At 39.7% G+C, this 19,781-nt stretch overlaps 1 protein-coding gene and 1 pseudogene across 1 annotated transcript in view; one reads left to right on the plus strand and one right to left on the minus strand.

Moving 5' to 3' along the window:
* Positions 1-9,612, plus strand: part of LOC142852683 (cytokine receptor-like factor 3 pseudogene) — a 43,973-nt pseudogene extending 34,361 nt beyond the window's left edge.
* The window catches only part of Iqcm (IQ motif containing M), a 370,694-nt gene that overhangs the window by 292,595 nt on the left and 58,318 nt on the right, over positions 1-19,781 (minus strand). The gene's annotated exons all lie outside the window — the stretch shown is intronic.

Raw genomic sequence — 19,781 nt, forward strand, 5'->3', positions numbered from 1 at the left:
TTTTGCTCCTCCTATTCCTCCTTTTCCTTTTTTGTCTCTCCTCCCCTCCCCTTTCCACCCTCACCTCCACCCCTTCTTTCGAGGCTTTAATATTTTTCTCTCCTTTGACTTTTCAAGCCATGTATTTTTATAAATTAAACTTAAAATTGGCCATGTTTAATCTAAGCAGTAATATCTTTTATAGACTCTAAAATATTCTCTAACTATCTCTTTAGAAATGACTTTTCTTTGGAGGATGTTCCCTGCCTGCTGGGCCACACTCTCAGGCTTGAAGGGGATGGTTTCTGCTTCCTAGGCTGTGCTCTCAGACTTGTGGGATCTTGTCCTGGTTCTGGCTTGTACTCTTACCCTCACTTCTGCACCTTCCTGTTCACCATTCTAGATTCATCTGGATCATTTGTCCTAATCTTCATATTACTTTTCTTTCCTAATATGCTCCCAAATAATGTCCACTGACAATGTAATTGTTTGGCTCAAAGGAATTTGGGACCAATGACTAGCTGAGGTGTCTAACATGTCAAAGTGAATGCTGGCCTCCAGATTCTCCCAGCATCTCTCATCATCTTTGGCAAGTACCTTTTACAGAGTCTTACCTTTTCACAGCACTTCTCTCTCCTGCCCCCAACTCTAAATGTCTCCATCCTTTGAGCTTCCCTTCCCTTCCCCCAGCTTCTCTTTTCCTATAATACCCAGCCATTTTAACTAGGTGCTATCTTGGTCTTTCTCTTGACCTCTTGGTTCTTCTCCCTTTCCTTATCTTCTCTCCTTCCCTTTCCTGCCTTCCCCTCTTCCCTCCTCTCCTTTCTTCTTCTCTCCTCTCCCCTCCTTTTCTTTTCTCTTATTTACCTTCAATCCCTCACCATCTCTTTCCCTTCTCATGGGCCTAGTTCAGTCTGGACCCTTCCAGAAGGCTCTGGTTTTCTCTTTCATATCTACAATAAAATCCTTCTCCTCAATCTAACCCCAAAGTAGTCATATCTTCATTTTCATTCATCTGCTGTCAAATCCCGGGGAAGCATATATAAGCTCCCTTCCAAGGGACTTGGTCTCTCCAATCCAAGCTGCTGATTTGACTCTCCTGAGCTATTCACAGATAATTCATTTCTGCTGATTTCTGCCACTACCATATTTAACTCCAAATTGTAGAGTCTACCTTTTCAACCACTTTTTCCCTCCACACGCTTTAACCATCCATCTCTCCTTGCCTACTTGGTGATTGCCCTCTCAGTCTCTCTGGATCCTGGAGACTATGATGCCCTTCACATGGGCATCTACTAAGATACTTACATATGCTGGAGGAAGGTCATTGGTTAATTATAATAAAGAAACTGCTTGGCCCTCATAGGTTAAAACATAGGTGGGAGGAGTAAACAGAATAGAATGCTGGGAGGAAGAGGAAGTGAGCTCAAAGGCCATGCTCCCCTCTCCCGGGCAGACGCCATAAAGCAAGCTGCCAGGTCAGACATGCTGAATCTTTCCTGGTAAGACTAATGCTACACAGATTATTAGAAATGGGTTGATCGGGATATGAGAATTAGCCTGTAAGGGCTAGAGTTAATGGGCTGAGCAGTGTTTAAAAGAATATAGTTTGTGTGTTGTTATTTCGGGGCATAAGCTAGCCAGGCGACCAGGAGCTGGGGCGGCCGGAACGCAGCCCACAGCTCTTACTGAAAGACCCTCAGAGAGGACCTTTTCCTCCAATGAAGTCCCCAGAACCAGGACTCTCTGAGTCCAACCACAGGATGCAATTAGCAAGAGGTTTATTGAGTAAACATAGGTACCTGCGGGCAGCAAAGTCTTTCGGAGGACTTGCGCACCTGCAGACTGGGGGGAGGTCTTTTTATAGGGAAGAGAAAAAAGCAAGTTTACAGAAGCAAAAGCGTGGTTATCGGTCGATCGGAATGAGGCAGGGGCATGAATGGTTTCCTCTCTCAGCATGGATGCCTGGCCTATCTTATAGATATCCTGTTTCGCAGTCAACCTGCTTTGTTGATGTCCTATCTTATTGATATCCTGCCTTGCAGTCTTCCTATCTCATAGACATCCTGCTCTCTCAAGCACATGGGATGTTCTTACGAGAGCAGGCTGGCTGCTGATCCGGAGAATTTTTTTTAAAGCAAACAGGACATTCCCCCGGGAGCATGCTAGCTGCGGGTTTTGAGGAGGGGGTCTGTAGGGTCTTTCATTGCAACATACATATCTTCCTCTATATTGTAACTCTCTCTTTTCCCTGGGCCTCTTACCCTTTCCTTGCCTCCTCCACCTCAGAGCTACCTTCTCTTAGCTAATTTCCAATAGGTTCCTTACCTCCCTCCATGACCTATAGTCCAGAAGCTTCCTTAAGTTCTTCTGAGTTCCTAGTTAACATTGGAATTCTACCTCTGGTGGAGTTCCTACACTTTGGTGCCTGATTAACAGTATTTATCAAACATTTATTTCCAGAAATTCTACTGACTTCATTTATTTTATTAAGCACACTAAGCATAACTGCCTTAATATCTAAATCTAGTCATTATAAAATATCTGAATTTGGGTAAGACTGTCAATAGCATATGCTTTGGGCTATTCTTACAACTTTTGCACCATTTCCATAGTCCATGCTTAAATTTTTATTTACTCAATTGCCACACTCTTTAAAAATAATTTACATAATTCCCAGGGGTCAAATGGAATTTGCATTTCCTTTGACAGCACCCGGGGGCATTAACAGTTGGGAAACATCTTAAACTATGTTAAAATTTGAAGTTCCCTGACCAACCTATTGTGGTTGCACAAGTTCATGATAGGCAATTTATGAGGACACAACTCTTGATATTTTCCTGTTTCTTGCTCTCATTTATCTGTTTGGATAAGCAGCAAGGAATCCTTTACAAAAAAATTAAATATTAAAAACTAGCTGTTTCCATCATTCTTCAGAGAAGGGATCATTTTCATTCTGCTCTGCTTCTTATCTCAGCATAAATATAGATAGTCCTTTGGGGGGAAAAAGAAATCACTATAGTCCTCAGCCTATTCTCCTCTTTCACAGTCTTGTTCAAGACCCTACATCCCAATTTGGATTTGGTGTTTATCTGGTCAGGAGCTGCCCAACTGCTTTTGTAGTTCCTTATTGGTTTACTTTAAATCACTTTTCTCTGGAGATGAGCCCCCTGCTAGGCTTTCTAATTGCTTAGCCCTAAACACATACACATAGAAACAACACTAAATGGGTCTATCTACTGAGTTAAATGTGTATGTCTATGTAAGTAGGTAAATAGGTAGGTAGGTACATAGATAATCTACTTAGTTATATGTATATGTACATAAGTAACAATATTAACTGTAGAAGTGGAGGTCAAAAATTGAGAGGGATTGGGGAGACTGGAAGATTTGAAAGGGAGGGGGAGGGAAATGGGAAGTGGTGGTGGGGAAGAGACATAAATCTTTAATAAATAAATAAATTTAAAAAAATAAACAAGGCACTGAAATAACAAATTTCAAAAAGTAAAAAAAAAGAAAGGAAGAGAGATAGGAGCAGAAATGATATAAATACAGAACTCATAAAATTCTTTTAAAAATAAATTTAAAAATTGTATCTAAACACTATGACTTTAAAAGGTAATTTATCAAAATAATATTTTTCTGTGTTATGGAGAAATAAATATCCCATTATAATTGTCAAGTCCTGAGAACTTAAAATTTTGTTCACTGACAAGCTGATAATTCAAAGCACCATTGCAGGGTCTTCACTTCCTGGGCTATATGACAAAGACTTATATGGACTTGCAGAACTGCCAGTCTGTGCATCTAACAGGCAATTGAGAAACCTGGACATCTGTACATCCTGATATAGGAGCAACAAAAACACATCCAAGTACTTTCTCCTAGATTTAAGAAATTTATAAATTAAACAAAATTAAAACAAGGATAGCTGTAATAAAAAAAAAAGTAATGTTTATGTTTTCAGAGAGTTGTTTCACGTGCCTTATTTATCTGGTTTAAAGAGAACTGAAGTTATAACAACTAGATAATTCATTTTCTACCAATTAGCAGCAGAGCTTACCTTATGGCTTAAATTGAGTTCTAATCCCCAATACCTGAGAATGTGAGTATATTTGAAATAGGATCATTGCAGCTATGATTGCTTAAATCAATAGGAGATAATATAAAAGTAGGAAATATAGCTTCCTATGTCTTTACAGAAAGAAGAGTCGAACAGTCACACAGAAAGGTGTTGCTGATGTCAGAGGTCCACACTGGAGTGACACCTCCAATTAAGAAACGACATGGCAGGCTCCTCTCCCAATGGCTCTGGAGGAAGCACAGCTCTGCCACCTGTGTTCTAGGTATCCATCCTATGGGACAATGTTCTCAACCATCCTGACGCCTAAGTGTGGAAATAAAATGGCTGGAAAATAAAGACTAAATAACTCATGTACTTACCCAAATTGTGTCATTAAATGAGTTTACCATTATTCACTGCACACCCAAGCTTCCCTCAAATGACTGGTTGAAGAAAATCTCAATATACTCAAATTGAATAAAAATTAAAAATTAGTTAATATTTAATGTAGACAAAATACTACAGAAAAACAACATTGAAAGAGGATTCAATGCATGACAGATATGTCTAGAGGCAAAAATTATTGCTAGGAAGAAAAACAGATGAAAACTGCCACACAAGTTAATAATAAACATTCTAGTCAAGCATATTATGTAATATGTTGGGGAGATAAAACTTAACTACTACCATAAAAATAACAAATTTTTAATAAAAGTAAAACACAATGAAACATTAAAGATAATTATCTGAGTTGGTAATTTCAGGAGAGAAGAAAGGCAAGAAAATAAAAACATTTTCGGAAATGAAAAAGTAGGAGAGGATATTGAAAATAGGATTGATGGATGTGGACAACCTGAAACACAAGAAAGAGTTTGAAGGGATTAGAAGAAAAATAATAGCAAACAGGAAAGAAACAAAATAACAAAGCATAGCAAGTTAAAGACAGTTTACAGAATAATTACTGAAATGCAATTAGAGTCTTCAATTAGAGAAGGATATCCATTCTCTCAGCAAACAAATCATGACACTCTATAATGCTCACTAAAACATACCTCAAAAAACAGTCTGTCCAGCTTCTGTGGTCCAGAAAATATACAAGATACATAAGAGAAAGGAGGGTAATAAAGACTTTTATCAGCATGAGCTTTGAGAAAGTTTTGAGAGACGAAAAGAAACTAATGAGTAGTTCAACAACTGAGGGTGTAATATCAACACACAAACAGCATATAGGTACAACATACAGCTCACAGCAACTATCATCAGGAATTGTTAAATACTACAAACAAATTAATATATTTAAAGTATGGAAGTACTTAGAAAATAACATATCTAATAAAATCAGGTTGCAGATAAAGGAGACAGGAACAGAGACAAATTCTATTAGCCTACTCAGCTGTTGGAAACATGGGGCAGGAGGATTGCGTTCAAGGCCAAACTGAGCTACATTTCAAGACCCTTTCTCAACAACAACGAAATCTAGCATTGCTCATGACACAGACTCAAACTCAAAACTACATTTAAAGAAAAACAGAAAGCACGTCTTCCATTCATGAATGCAGGAACTGCACATTGTCGCAGACAAATAAAACACTGGAAAAATGCTTGTTATAAAATCATAGCAATAAATAATCTGCACTCATTGGGTTAGACAAGCTCAATAGTAAGTGAACACAAGAACAGACATAGACATCCATTTACAGAACCCAGTGTGTGGTGGAGGTGGTCCTGAAGTCAATCATGGAAAGAAGGGCACATCAGCAAAGATGTCTATGATTATTAAGGGGGAAGAAAGGACAACAAAGAGTGAAACTGGCTATGTCACTTATTTTTTGCCCAAAATTCAACTCTAAGGAACCTTAGAGTTTTAAACAGCCTAAATAAGAAAACTGGATATTAATTCTGTGACTTGAAGAAAAATTTATAATGTTTTACAAACAACATTAAAAAAGAAATGGGACTATGAACTACTTATTGATAAATTAAGTTTCTACTTACAAAAAATACCACCAAATGTCTGTAAAGATAAAAAGATAAAGACCTGGAGAATTTTTCAACTGAAAGAATACAATTTGAAATACCGATGAAGATACCCACAGAAACAGCTGACCTGAGCAAGTGGGAGCTCACTGATTCTGGACTGACAGCTGGGGAACCTGCACGAGACTGACTTAGTCCCTCTGAAAGTGGGTGACAGTTGTGTGACTTGAGCAGTTTGTGGGACCACTAGCAGTGGAACCAGTATTTATCCCTAGTGCATGAATGGCTCTTTGTAGCCCATTTTCTGTGGAGAGATACATTGCTCAGGCAAAATCAGCAGTACTGGTGGAAGGCCTTTGTCTTGCCTCAAGTGATGTGACAGACCTTGTTGCCTCCCTCTCCAAGGAGTGTATGGGGATAGGGTGGAGAGAAAGTGGGGAAGTAAGAGGACTGGAAGGGGAGGGAACTGAGATTGGTATGTAAATTAAGATTGTTTTAAAAATAAAAAAGAAAAGAAGGAAGGAAAGAAGGAAGAAAAAAGAAAGAAAGGAAAGAAGACAGAAAGAAAAAGAATATTTTATAGATAGTTGCTGCAACTCAGAAACAGGACAAAGCCAAAAGAAAAGTAGATAAAATTGAATAGGATTTTTTTTAACTAATGAGATAACCAAGTAGTACAGGAAATGTTCAGGTGGAAACTCCACCCTAAGCCCCCTTCCCTGGAGTTGCCTCAGTCCAGACTCCACCTACGAGAAAGCCCACCATCAAGGGCTCCACCCCGAAGACATTAAAAGCCCTACCTTGTGGGTTCCCCTTGTGGTCTCCTCAACTTCCCCTAGGGCCACCTAGGAATGCTTTGCTCAGAATAAACCTGGATTTATTAATTCTGTTTGGTTGGTTTATTACATCAGCAGTGGCAGATTCACAATAACCAGGAATTTAACTTAACATTTGGTGCCAAACCCAAGTAGAGCTGAATTTTCCCGCTACCAGGCGACCATGGAAAACCACTCTCCCTTCCCAGCCCTCTGACAGACTTGCTTTTTGAGTTACCCAGTTTCAAGCCATGGCCTCTAAAGGGGTCCAGGACCCCTTCTGCCTTCCAGCCCACCTGTCAAGATGTTGCAGTGCCAGGTGGCTGTTCTGGAGTAGAGACAGTCTCTACCTTTTGGGAGGCTTGTATAGGAGTCCTGCACAGAGGTACCCCAAACCTCCTATTGTTTTGACTCTAGTCTATTTAGGAGGATACTCTTAGTCTCCGGTTAATGGTTTGTAAATGCATACTTCGGAGTTCAAGTTCACTCCTTGAACACTCTACAGCATTTATCCAATCTGGGGCTGAGTTACCCTGGCCAGGTTCCTGAGCACTGCATCCCTGCCTCCTCTCTTCTCCCTGTCCCTAGCCTCTCTCTGCTCCTGGCTTTTGCCTGTGGACAATCTCCTTGCTTCCCGGCCTGTCTGTATTTCATGCTTCTGTCCAATTGCTCTTCCAGTTCCCGACTTTTTCCCTTTTTGGATGCTATTCTAACTTTGCCAATGCTTCATGCCTAGCACAGGGCTGCTTCCACCCTCCCACAACAGCTGGGAGACCCACAGCTTAAACTGCAACGTGCTGTGTCCTCCACAAGGCTCCTGTCCCTCTTCCACTCCTTGCTTGTCCCTGCCTGCTTGTTTTCCCTTCCCAGAGCCTTCTCAGCACTCAGGGCTCCAGGCTGCTGCCCCAACCTGCTAGGAGCTGCCTTAATGCTAGAAAACACCTTTCGTTCTTATGGTTTCTTTCTTATTTTAGGATTTTTAAGTTGGTCATCTGATATGGTTTCCTGGGAAAAGTGTTCTTCATCTTTTGTGCTGAAGTTTTGTTTCTGTTAAAAGTCTTATCTGTTCCATATGTATGGATGAAAATGTTAAGTAAAGTGGCCAGAGTGTTTGCTCTATGCCTCTGTCTGTGATTGTGTTCATGTGTATGCTTGTTTTAAAATCTGTAAAACTTGTAACCCCAGATTACAACTGCTCTAGAATAGTACAAACACACAGTCGGGAACCCGGCGGGTTGCACAGCCGGATGAGGGAGGCGATGAACCCTGGGAGGTGCTGCTACAAGAAGCCCATGAGAACATGGAGGTGGCGCAGAGCTACCGGCGGGAGCTGGGCCAGCGGCTTCAGGGGCTGCGGGAGAGTGCTTCACAGTCCTCAAACATCATTTTAGTGATTTAAAAGGAAGCCTTGGAAAGCTGTTCGATGAGCCATTGGTGACCCTTTTGTAAGAGGTGGACACCATTAAACAGGAGACCATTAAACCATTAGATGACTGCCAGAAGCTCATAGAGCACGGAGTTGACACCGCGGATGACCTGGTGCGAGAAGGTGAGATCGCCATTCATGGAGGTATAGAAGAACATAATGATAAATTGTGGAATTTTACCAAAAAGGCCTCACACATTCAGTTGGACACCTTACCAGAAGTGTCTTTGCTAGTTGATGTACCCTGTTTATCTGCTCAGTTGGATGATTCCATTCTTAACATAGTGAAAGACCACATTTTTAAGCATGGAACAGTAGCTTCCCGCCCACCAGTACAGATTGAAGAATTAATAGAGAAATCTGGAAGCATCATAGTGCGATGGTGTACAGTGGACGATGACTACAGCTCAAGACTACAGGCTCCAGTTCCGTAAATGCAAATCATTTTGGAGACGTATATGTAGGTTCTGAAACTGAATTCAGAGTTGCACATATACCCCAATGTCGATTATCAGTTCAGAATCTGCGCCCGAGGAGACGGCCAGCAGGAGGGGAGTCCTTGGAGTGTTCCCCCAGACAGGTCACTCCACATTGGTGCCTCGTGAGTGGACGACTGGCTTTGAGGGGTACAGTCTGAACAGTCGGAGGAACATAGCACTCCGAAATGATGCCGAGTCCTCGGGCGTCCTCTACTCCAGCACTCCTACCTACTTCTGCGGGCGGACCTTAACATTCAGAGTTGAAATAGTGGGGCAGCCGGACAGAAGAGACAGTATAGGAGTGTGCGCAGACAAGCAGAACGGCTATGACTCTCTGCAGCCAGATCAAGCTGTGTGCATAAGCACAAATGGTGCAGTTTTTGTCAATGGAAAAGAAATGACTAATCAGTTGCCTGCTGTTACCTCTGGATCCACTGTGACATTTGACATCGGAGCTGCGACTCTAGGAAATGCCAACAACAGTGAAGGAGGCAGTGTCAAGCTCCACGTAACCATCAGCTCCAGCAACAAGGAGGTGGTGTTTGATTGGCTACTTGGCCAGTCCTGCGGCTCTCTTTACTTCGGATGTTCATTTTTCTAGCCTGGATGGAAAGTGCTGGTGTTTTAGCATTTTGAGGGCTTGGCTTTGGTTTGAGGGTTTGCTGTTTCTGTTCTCAGCCTAGTTGGATCTGACTTTAAAAAGGTAAACTTATCTCTTGGACCACCAGAAATGGAAAGTGTTGCTGGATTTGCATTGTAATATTTCAGTAAGAGACCTGGTGTGGTGGCATACACCTTTAATCCCAGCACTTGGGAGGCAGAAGCAGGTGAATCTCACCTGGTCTACAGAACAAGTTCCAGGACAGCCAGGACTGTTACACAGAGAAACTATACTTTAAACTCCCCCCTCCACCAAAAGTAGTATTTCAATAAGAAGTGAGCTGAATGGCATAGACAAAATCATAGTTCAGTTTTATTTTTAGCATAAATATCAAACTAGCTTTAAAGTCTGCATTCTTTTCCACTGTTCTTAAAGTCGGTCGATAGAACAGAAAAATGTCACACCATTAAATCTTCATCAAGACCAGAGGCTGTGAGAAAACAGCAGGAAAGACAGCTAGAGCCCAGGACTCTATAATCCTTGTCCAGTCCTATGTCGTTGCCCCTCCCACCCCTTTAGGGCACTAACTGTTCCTCTGTTCAGTATCTCTGGGTCCACGAAGTTAGTGGATTCTGTATTTTTACAGCATCTGAGCAAGTGTCTGCCGTAGCCAGTGTTAGCGTCCTCTGTGACAAGACACAGGTCGGATATTCCTCACAGTGAAGCCACTTACGGAAGTACACAGCAGTGTTAGTCAGGTCACGTGCACAGCATGCTCCCGTGTGCACCCTGCCACAGCCATGCACGTGGGACCATGCAGAGTGTCGCGGTCCAGTGTAATATCAGGTTGAGAAATGGTCTTTTAACAGACCAAAGAAATAGCAGGTAAATACTTGACCTATTTTTTTTAAACTTAAATTTGTGTAAAATATTTATTTGACTGACTTAATATGTAAAAAATTGTGGTCTTGTTATACCAGAGTACAGATAAGTTTTAATGTGAATTTTTTTCTTTTCTTTTTATCAGTAGTAAAAAAGTGGAAAAGCAAGTGTGATATTTTTGTAAGATAATTTATTTGGGGCTTTATGTTCCCTTTCGACAATCATGGCCTTTCCTCCTTCCCTTGTTTTGTGTGTGTGCCTTTTCTCATGTTAACCATGGCCTTTCCTCCTTCCCTGTTTTGTGTGTGTGTCTTTTCTCATGTTAACCATGGCCTTTCCTCCTTCCCTGTTTTGTGTGTGTGTCTTTTCTCATGTTAACCATGGCCTTTCCTCCTTCCCTGTTTTGTGTGTGCCTTTTCTCATGTTAACCATGGCCTTTCCTCCTTCCCTGTTTTGTGTGTGTGCTTTTTCTCATGTTAACCATGGCCTTTCCTCCTTCCCTGTTTTGTGTGTGTGCTTTTTCTCATGTTAACCATGGCCTTTCCTCCTTCCCTGTTTTGTGTGTGTGCCTTTTCTCATGTTAACCATGGCCTTTCCTCCTTCCCTTGTTTTGTGTAAGTTAGTGCCTTTACTCATGTTAATAAGTTCTCAAGTGTAGGTGCCTTTATCCAGCCTTTTCGAAACAAAATAAAAAATCAGAAATTAAAAAGAAAAGTACAAACACATGGATACCTGCCATTTTGGTTGAGGTCAAAACAAAAATCTCAGTGCTTTCTTTACTAAGGACACTCATGTGCTCTGGCCCCACCAAGACATTCCTCTCCAATATACTTTGACTTAGAATATATTTCTATATGATAATTCCTGTTCTGCCCTAAAAAAAATGAGTTTTATAATAATGCTGATTTACTGAGATATTAAAGCTACACCTCATGTATATGAATTAATCTTGCTGGCACACAGATTTTGTAAACTAAGAGGAAAAACCCTTTGACATTGATTTAAAACATTAAATTGCTTACAGTGTTAAAACTTAGCTTTGCCTTGTACAGATTAGATTTACGCTATAGGTCTCAGGACCACAGCTGAAGACTAGAGACTAAAATACTCCTTCTAGTCTTCTTGCCCTCTAAGATGTAACTGATTGGGTAAACTGTTTGTCCAAATTTATGTTTTATGTCTAATTTAGAAACACATGACAGGTAATGGTACTTTGATTCTCAAGCACCTTACAGATCTGAGAGCATGGCAGCTAATAAAACACTTCTTTTAATAGAGAGACAGACATGCCAGCTCCTGCAGCATCCTGTATCTCCAGGAAGACAGATGGCCACAGAAGAACTTCCTCCTGGAGGCTTGCTTTAGATGTGGCAAATCAAACCACAGGGAAAAAAAAAAAGAATTGCCTTTCTCTTCATTAGCTGCCTGGACCCTGCCTGGATTGAACAGCAGGACTTTGGGCAGGGGGGTGTCAATCATCTCTTCTTGCCAAAATAGGTAGAGGGAACCCTATCTTCACAGGAAAAATCTGTCAGGACCCCTAGACTCAACAGCACTGTTTCTGAAACTGGTGTTCACCAAAGACCATGAGGAGACTTGGGAGTGCTGCAGTAAACATGGGTATTGATTCGGTCTAATTTGGTCTGTTTGGCATTATTTGCATCAGCAAAGAGGCTCGTCTTGAGATTATTCCTAACAATAGTGTTGTGCCGTGATATCAAGATGTAAATCTGTTTCAGCTGTCTTACAGATTATCTGTAGATTCCTAGGAGAACTTCTGCTGCTGTATCAAGAAATCTGGTCTGTGTTGGACCCTAGAGTCCAGTCACCAACGAGGAGTCACCCCAAGAGACCATCTCTCACACCACAGCTGATGTAAAAGCATAAGGATTTTATTAATTCTGTCATGACAGGATCTTTCAGTATCAGAGACCAGAAAGACCCCAAATAGCTGGTACAGGCTACTTTTAAAGGAAAAAGCTACAAAAGGAAGGGGTGTTTGGGGGATGTTCTTTAACTATTATGATTGGCTTATTCAAAGGGCTATTACCAATAACTGACTGGAGAGCAGTTTCCAGATCAGATGAGGTAAGGGAAAACATCTGAGGGTCACTTTGCCCCTTTCCCAGGGCCTAAGTCAAAACATCAGTAACCGAGTCGATACCTAAGGGTTATTTTGCCCCTATTCAGGGAGATGGAAAGTTCCAACATCTCAGTACGTGCATATGTAGCTGTTAGGTCCTTGGTTCCCAGTGGGGAGGGGAGCACTACTGCTGAGAATGAGAAGGCTCAAAATTGTCCCCAAAATTGCCTTAAAGTTTTAAAGTCTGGTAAAAACTGTCTCCAGGGACTATTTTGAACCCACACATTTTGAGCATATTTTCCAGGTCACTCCTGCTGCCTGGGCCAAGGCCAACCTGCAGAGGGTTCTCCAGATAATGCCAACACCCACACCATAGGTTCCTGAGACTTCACCATAGGGACCACCTCTCTTAGCTCAATGGTACCTGCCCAGCAACTGAAATCTGGTTTTAAAGGACATAACTGCACTCATGTCTCACTCATTCACCCTCGTCTCTTCTATACAACCAGAGGACTTCTTTGTTCCATTCTGGCAGTTAATCACCCTTCCCATGGCTAGCCCCATTTATAGGGCTGATAATAACAATATTTTTTATCCTAGTAACCTGCCTTCTCAAATCTCTCAAAAAACAGATGCCTAAAGTCTCCAGTGTGACAGTTAACTGAATGTTTCTACACCCATACTTCCTGCTAAATATGAGCCCATGGACTCCTGAATTTCCCACCCCACATCTTCCCATGCCCACAGGAAGTATCCAGACAAGAACTGGTGTCCATATACCCAAAGAGTCTGGAATGTTTGGGTGGAAGCTTCACCCCAAGCCTCTTCCCCTAGAGTTGCCTCAGTCCGGACTCCACTCCCAAGGAAGACTGCCATCAGTTGCTCTACCCCTGAGGGCATTAAAAACCCCCACCTCATGGGTTCCCCTTGTGGTCCCTCAACTTACCCTGAGGCCAACCAGGAATACTTTGCTCAGAATAAACATGGATTTATTAATTCAATTTGATTGGCTTATTACATCAGCAGTGATGGATTCCCAATATACAGGCATTTAACTTAACAGAAAAGAAAGCAAATATTCCACTTCATTACCAGAGAATGAAAATTAAGCCAAATTTAAAGAAACATCTGTATCCCAATTTATAGGCCTGAGGTATGAGTTGAACAGTTGCAGGAACCAGTCATAACAGAAAAGTACTGTCTGCAAGTGAAGCAAACATGAGTTCCACCTAGCTGGATGATTTATCATTACCAGAGGACCGAAGACTTCAACTCCTGAGCCACAAAATCTCTTCAGTGAAAAGAGCCTTTCCACACACCCAACACAAGGCAAGAGATGAGCATGGTAGTCAAAAAGGAGCAGGATAAACAATATAAGCTATCAGCACAATGCTAATGTGAGTGGTCATCTATGAAGGATGGAGTGGAAAGTTTTAATAGAGAAGAGGGAAGGAGTGGGAAGAATGTCAAGCAGCACGTAGAATATTGTATAGTATGACCTGAGCAGTATTAACACAGGCTTTCTATCATCATTCATCACATAATCCTGGGCCAGCTGGCTATATAATTTGCAAAGTCTACAAAATGAAAATAGAGAATTATTTAAGAAAAAAATGGATAAGATGTTTTGATTCAGGGGTGTCTATCTGTCATGTTTTTCACAACTGCTCAGTAGAATTCAAAAGCATGCAGTCGAGAACCTGCCCCTGTAAAAGGGGGCAGTGGTGGCGGTGGCAGAAAGTATGACAATTGGGAGTTAGGTGGCAAGCCTACAGAGCATGCCCCATGGTCACAGACAACTCAAGTGTAAGCAGAAGCTGTTCATTCATTCCTGGCTGCCCAGACTCAAAATAACCACACAGAACCTATGTTATTTGCAATACTGTTTAGCTAATAACTGAAGTGTATGGCTACCTAGCCCTTATATCCTAAACCATCCCATCTCCATTAAGCTGTGCGTAACCATATGGTTGTGGCCTACTGGCAAAGTTTCAGTGGGCTCCAGCAAAGGCATTTGTCTCCAGTGGTGACTACATGACTTTACATTGACTCTGCCTACTCACTATATATGTGTGTGTGTGTGTGTGTGTGTGTGTGTGTGTGTGTGTGTGTGTGTATCTTTCAGCCTGGCTTTACTCTGTTAAGCCATTGGCCAATAGCAGCTTCTTTATTAACTAATGGCAATAAAACATATTCACAGCATACATCCCCTCCCTTTTTCTGTTTAAATAAAAAGGAAGGTTTTAACTTTAACATGGCAAGATTACATTTAACAAAACAGGTACCAAGTAAGAATTAACATTACAACATTTGTATATACTTTATCTTTTATCATAACTAAGGAAAACTACAACTCTCTATTCTTCAACTCTATCAAAGACTCCAGAAGGATATAGTATTACCTAAGTAAAGAGGAAGTACAATGTAAGTAACTTCCAAAACTCAAGAATTGACAGAGACATCTTGCTGCCTAGACACCCAAGGTTCTTCTGTAATGTTGGGGCACCCATCTTCAACCTATAGGCCCATAGTACCCAGAAGACATTTTTATGAAGCAGGATATTTGAAGATCTGTTCTGCCTTGTAATGGCAAAGTCTATTAGTTGCTTTCTGCTGTGTCCTGCATAATGTCTGGCAGACTCTTTCATGAAGCAGGAACCCAAAAGGACTGTCTCACCTTTACGCAAGTTCGGCAGTTTTTTTTCTACAGGTTCTACATGCTCAGTCAAACAGTTCAGGTAAGAGCAATTCCTTGCACAATGGCTAACAAACTCCATGAGGAGCCTCTTCAATGTCCATCATCCTCTTGAAGTAGACTGGTGCTTCCAGGAGCAGATGCATTTCAATGTTATGAAAAGTCCTAAGTTCTTAAAATGTCATTTTAAATGTCATATTCTGAAGGTCTCTGAAATATTTGAAGAAACACTATCTAACTAAAATATATCTCTATATATCTAGAAAACTCAACTAACATGATGACAAGCTTGACTATTATAGATGATTATCTATTAAGCTATATTTCTTAATTATACATTACATTTTTAAATGAGCTGCACAAACACGATACCTCAATCAATAGCAGAAATATATATAACAAAATTGGTCTTAAATTTGTATCAATAAACTGAGATCCATACTATATTAAGCAGTTTGTAACATGCTGCTCACAAACCCCATTTAAATGCTCTCTAGCTGGACCTCTGAAAAGAATCAGAGTTGTTCGTGCAACTAGCATGAACCAGAAAGCCTTCTTAAAGGAACCGTGTAGTTTTTTCTCCTACCACTGAGTCAGGAAGACTTCTCTTAAAAGAATCATGCCTCTGCTTGCTTCTAGCAAACAGAACCCACCCAAGAAAACGCTGCTACCAAAAAGCCATGCTTTATTCCGTGTGTGTGTGTGTGTGTGTGTGTGTCTGTCTGTCTGTCTGTCTGTCTGTCAAAATCCTTTTTAAGCTTTCTCAGGTTTTATGTGGATATAGTTGACCACATCAGAAAAGGGGCGGTGATATGGAAGGTGATGTATGCTTTGAATATGTTTTATTGCCATTGGTTAATAAAAAACGTGCTTTTGGGCAATGGCTTAACAGAGTAAAGCAAGGCTGAAAGAAATATAGAGAGAGAGTAGGCAGAGTCAAGATGAAGCCATGTAGCCACCACCAGAGACAGATGTCTCTGCGGAAGCCTGATGAAGCTTTACCAGCAGTCCACAATCCATGGTGATGCATGGTTTAATGGAGATGGGTTAGTTTAGTATATAAGAGCTAGCTAGCAATAAGCTTAAGCTGTTAGCCAAGCAGTGTTTTAATTAATACAGTCTTGTGTAATGATTTTGGGTCTGAAAGGCCAGGAAACAAACAAGCACCCTCCCCCAACATCAAGCACCAGCACCAATCTGTTAACAAATTTTATAAAGTTATTAAGAATTTCAAAGTCACAGGGCATTAAATCCTTTGCAACGCCAAGGTCATGAAACCAGTCTCTGTTTTACGTATGTGTATGTGTGCATGTGTGTGTGTCCCTCACATTTTTTTAATGCTTGTTATACTGAGTATGTGTGAATGTGACTGTAGAACAAGGAAGAACATACTATATACCTTTGTGTTTGACAGTTCTATGGGCAATGGCCTGAACAGAGGGTGCTAAGGAGACCTGCAGTAATGGGGATATTAACTTTTCAGATTGGATTCATGACTGCCACTTACTCACTAAAATGTTTGTATTTAAATGTGAACCTCCATGTTCAGAGGGTGTTCTATCTATTAAGTATTTATGCTTAAGATCATGGCTAATTAATTCTGTAGCATGCTAAGCAATTTAACGTAATTGTTTTTGGCTATAATCTTGATGCCAAGAATGTCCTACTCTTGACTCTAGCTTCTTTCCATTAAGATGTAACTGGGGAAAAATACTATGTTTTGGTAGGTCAATATATAAAAGCTAATAAAAATAAATATAAATACACTGTCACCTAGTATGTCAATTCAGACTGAAGATGGGATAAACATGAAGTAACTAGACCCTTTACCTGTTATCATGTGAGCAGATAGTTTCATTTCAATGTTCTTTGACCTTTCATTCTCTTCCTTTACTTCCTTCTTTTTAAATATTTGGTGTACATTTGCTATATGACAAGTGTCATAAATACAAGGTCAAGGTCCTTGGATTCACATTGTCAAAAGGTGTGCTCAAAAACTACAAGCCATGGATTTTTATGAACATATAAGTATATCCAAAATTAAAATGTGTGGTATGCTTCCCTATCCATCAGATTTCAAAAACTTAATGAGAAAAGGCTAGATAAATGTATTTCTAATGACTTTTCATATTGATTATATATAGATATGTCACAATTAGTCATATTAAATAAAATGTTTAAATTTTATTACACCTCCTCTTCACATTTTTATGTACTAGAGAATAGTACACTACAATCTTTCTGAATTTTACTTCTAATTGTACATCTTGGGTCTAAGGCTGCTCTCTCTTGGTGTTGCCATATGATATATGAATAAGTTATCTACCTGTAATTTTTAAATGTGACTAAAACTACATCAAATAATAAACATCTGAAACCCACTTTTAATACTATTAATATTTATTGACTATGTACTGTCTCCCTTGAAACTTTTGGAAATTAGACCATCTGTCATTGACTGGGTCCTGTTGGTTCTCCTTTCTGCGGCAGAATAAAGTGAGCAGAAAGCAGTTGTGGTCAAGACATGGCTATTATCGTAATCGTCTGAAAGCTGTCTCTCTCCCATCACAGCTCCCCTCCCAGGATTACCACTTCTGACTCTTCAGGATCTGACACATTAGGAATATTTTCTCACATTGTCATGGAGAGGAAGAGGCAAAGTCTCTTCTCAGATAATCAACTCAGACTTTTATGAAGTGCCTATTAGGAGAGCCATGGGAAATCATGCCAGAAAAGCATTTATCATATTAAATTATTACATGTTGAAAGAGCAACACAAAGTAATTTCTAAATCATACTTCAGAGCTGTTTAAAACACAACAACCATATTGATATTTCTAAGACTGACTGAAAAAGTTCACTGTAAAATTATGCAAAGAAATGAGAAATATAATATTTAATAGTACAAAGACAAAAACTGTCAAAAACCCAGGCATCTGTATATTACGTATTAGTTCATAATCTTGAATGTTCTACAAAATGCTCAGTTCACAGCCCCTTCCTAATCTGAATCACAGTTTGCTCTATTATGTAGATGGATGTTTCTGTCCCACCAGATCCTGCAACCATTCAGTCCCAAAGAAACACACAGAGGCTTATGTTATCATAAACTGTTTGGCCTGTTAGCTCAGGCATGTTACTACCTCTTACAACCTAAATTAACACATAATTCTCATCTATATTTAGCCACATGGCTTGGTACCTTTTATCAGTAAGGCATTCTCATCTTGCTTCCTCTGTGTCTGGCTGGTTACTGCAGACTGAGCCTTTCCTCTTCCCAGAATTCTCCTAGCCTGGTTTTTCTGTCTATACTTCCTGCCTGGCTACTGGCCAATCAGTGTTTTATTAAACCAACACAAGTGACAAATCTTTACAGGGTACATAAGCATTATCCACAGTAAATTACGGTATATATTACTATATACTGATTATATAATATTCAAATAACACATTTTTCATAAATGCATATAGACCACATGAATCATGTAATTGGTATGGTAAATGGAATAAATATGGAAATTGAAATCAGAACTATTCTAGGGATAGGGAGTACTTCAGTGGTGGAGCAGCTGTGTAGCATGTGTGGGACCCTGGAGTTTTATCTATAGTGCCATATATAATGCACATGTTCACACACACTAAACATAACCTGATACTTATGTGGCTTAGGCTGGTCACAAGCTTAATGATTCTTAGCTCCTCATATAAAAAATTGGAAAAGTTAGAATTGAGCATTCAAAAAATCTGAGAGTCAATATATATATATATGTGTGTGTGTGTGTGTGTGTGTGTGTGTGTGTGTGTGTATGTATATATATATATATATTCTCAGATATATTGTGTATGTGTTTGTATATATAAACAATGTGAAAATTATACTACTATTATATTAAAAATAAATTTATTGTGTTATAAACATCTACTTTTCATTAATATTTTGAAAAATCATTATAGTAAAGAATGACAAAACATTTAAAGTATATTAAATTTAATTTTTATCACACATATTAGCATATGATAGTTATTAAAATTATAGCAATGAATGAAAATAAGAAGACATTTGATGCTTACGGTAAAATTCTAAAAATGGGAGGTCATAGAATTAACAGGGCTACAGCAATTATTGAATGTATTCAGATGAGCTTTATGTATCTCTCAATCCACTTGAGGTTGTATAGTAGATCCCAGAATAAAATTAAACCTATCAAGAATGTTGTTCTTACCTATTTTAAACTTCTAAAATGAATAGAGAATTCCTGGCTCCCTCCCTTGACTTTGCTGTCTTTTTATCCTCCAGGAAAGCTGGGAGAAAGCATGTGACTTCTCCTCTCTGATGTTGACCACTCCAGAAGTGCATGCAAAAGGGATAGATGAGGGAAAGAGATGCTCTTCAGCACAGAGGGGTAGGTGGGGGATAATGTAGTTATCAATGGGAGAAAATGAAATGGGTATGTTGTGTAATTAATCAAATTATATTAGACCTAACTATAGGAAACATTCAAATTTGTGTTGCCACAGGTTTTTAAAGACTGAAAAACCAAAATATGAGAAATAAAACATCCTGGTACTCACGGTTGTAAGAAAACAGAGTGTTAATGGAAAATATTTTTCTCTGAACATTTTTAATAAGGCTTTATGTATGTATTATAAAAATAAAACATACAAACTGGTTATTTATCTGAATGTAATATAAATATAATGAGAAGAAGTTTGAGTCTTTGGAACTATCTGTGCTGCTAATACAAGTCATTCATGAGATATTCTTTGAGAGTCCATGTGCC

Source organism: Microtus pennsylvanicus, chromosome 6 (assembly GCF_037038515.1).
Source record: "Microtus pennsylvanicus isolate mMicPen1 chromosome 6, mMicPen1.hap1, whole genome shotgun sequence".
NCBI classification, from domain to species: Eukaryota; Metazoa; Chordata; class Mammalia; order Rodentia; family Cricetidae; genus Microtus; species Microtus pennsylvanicus.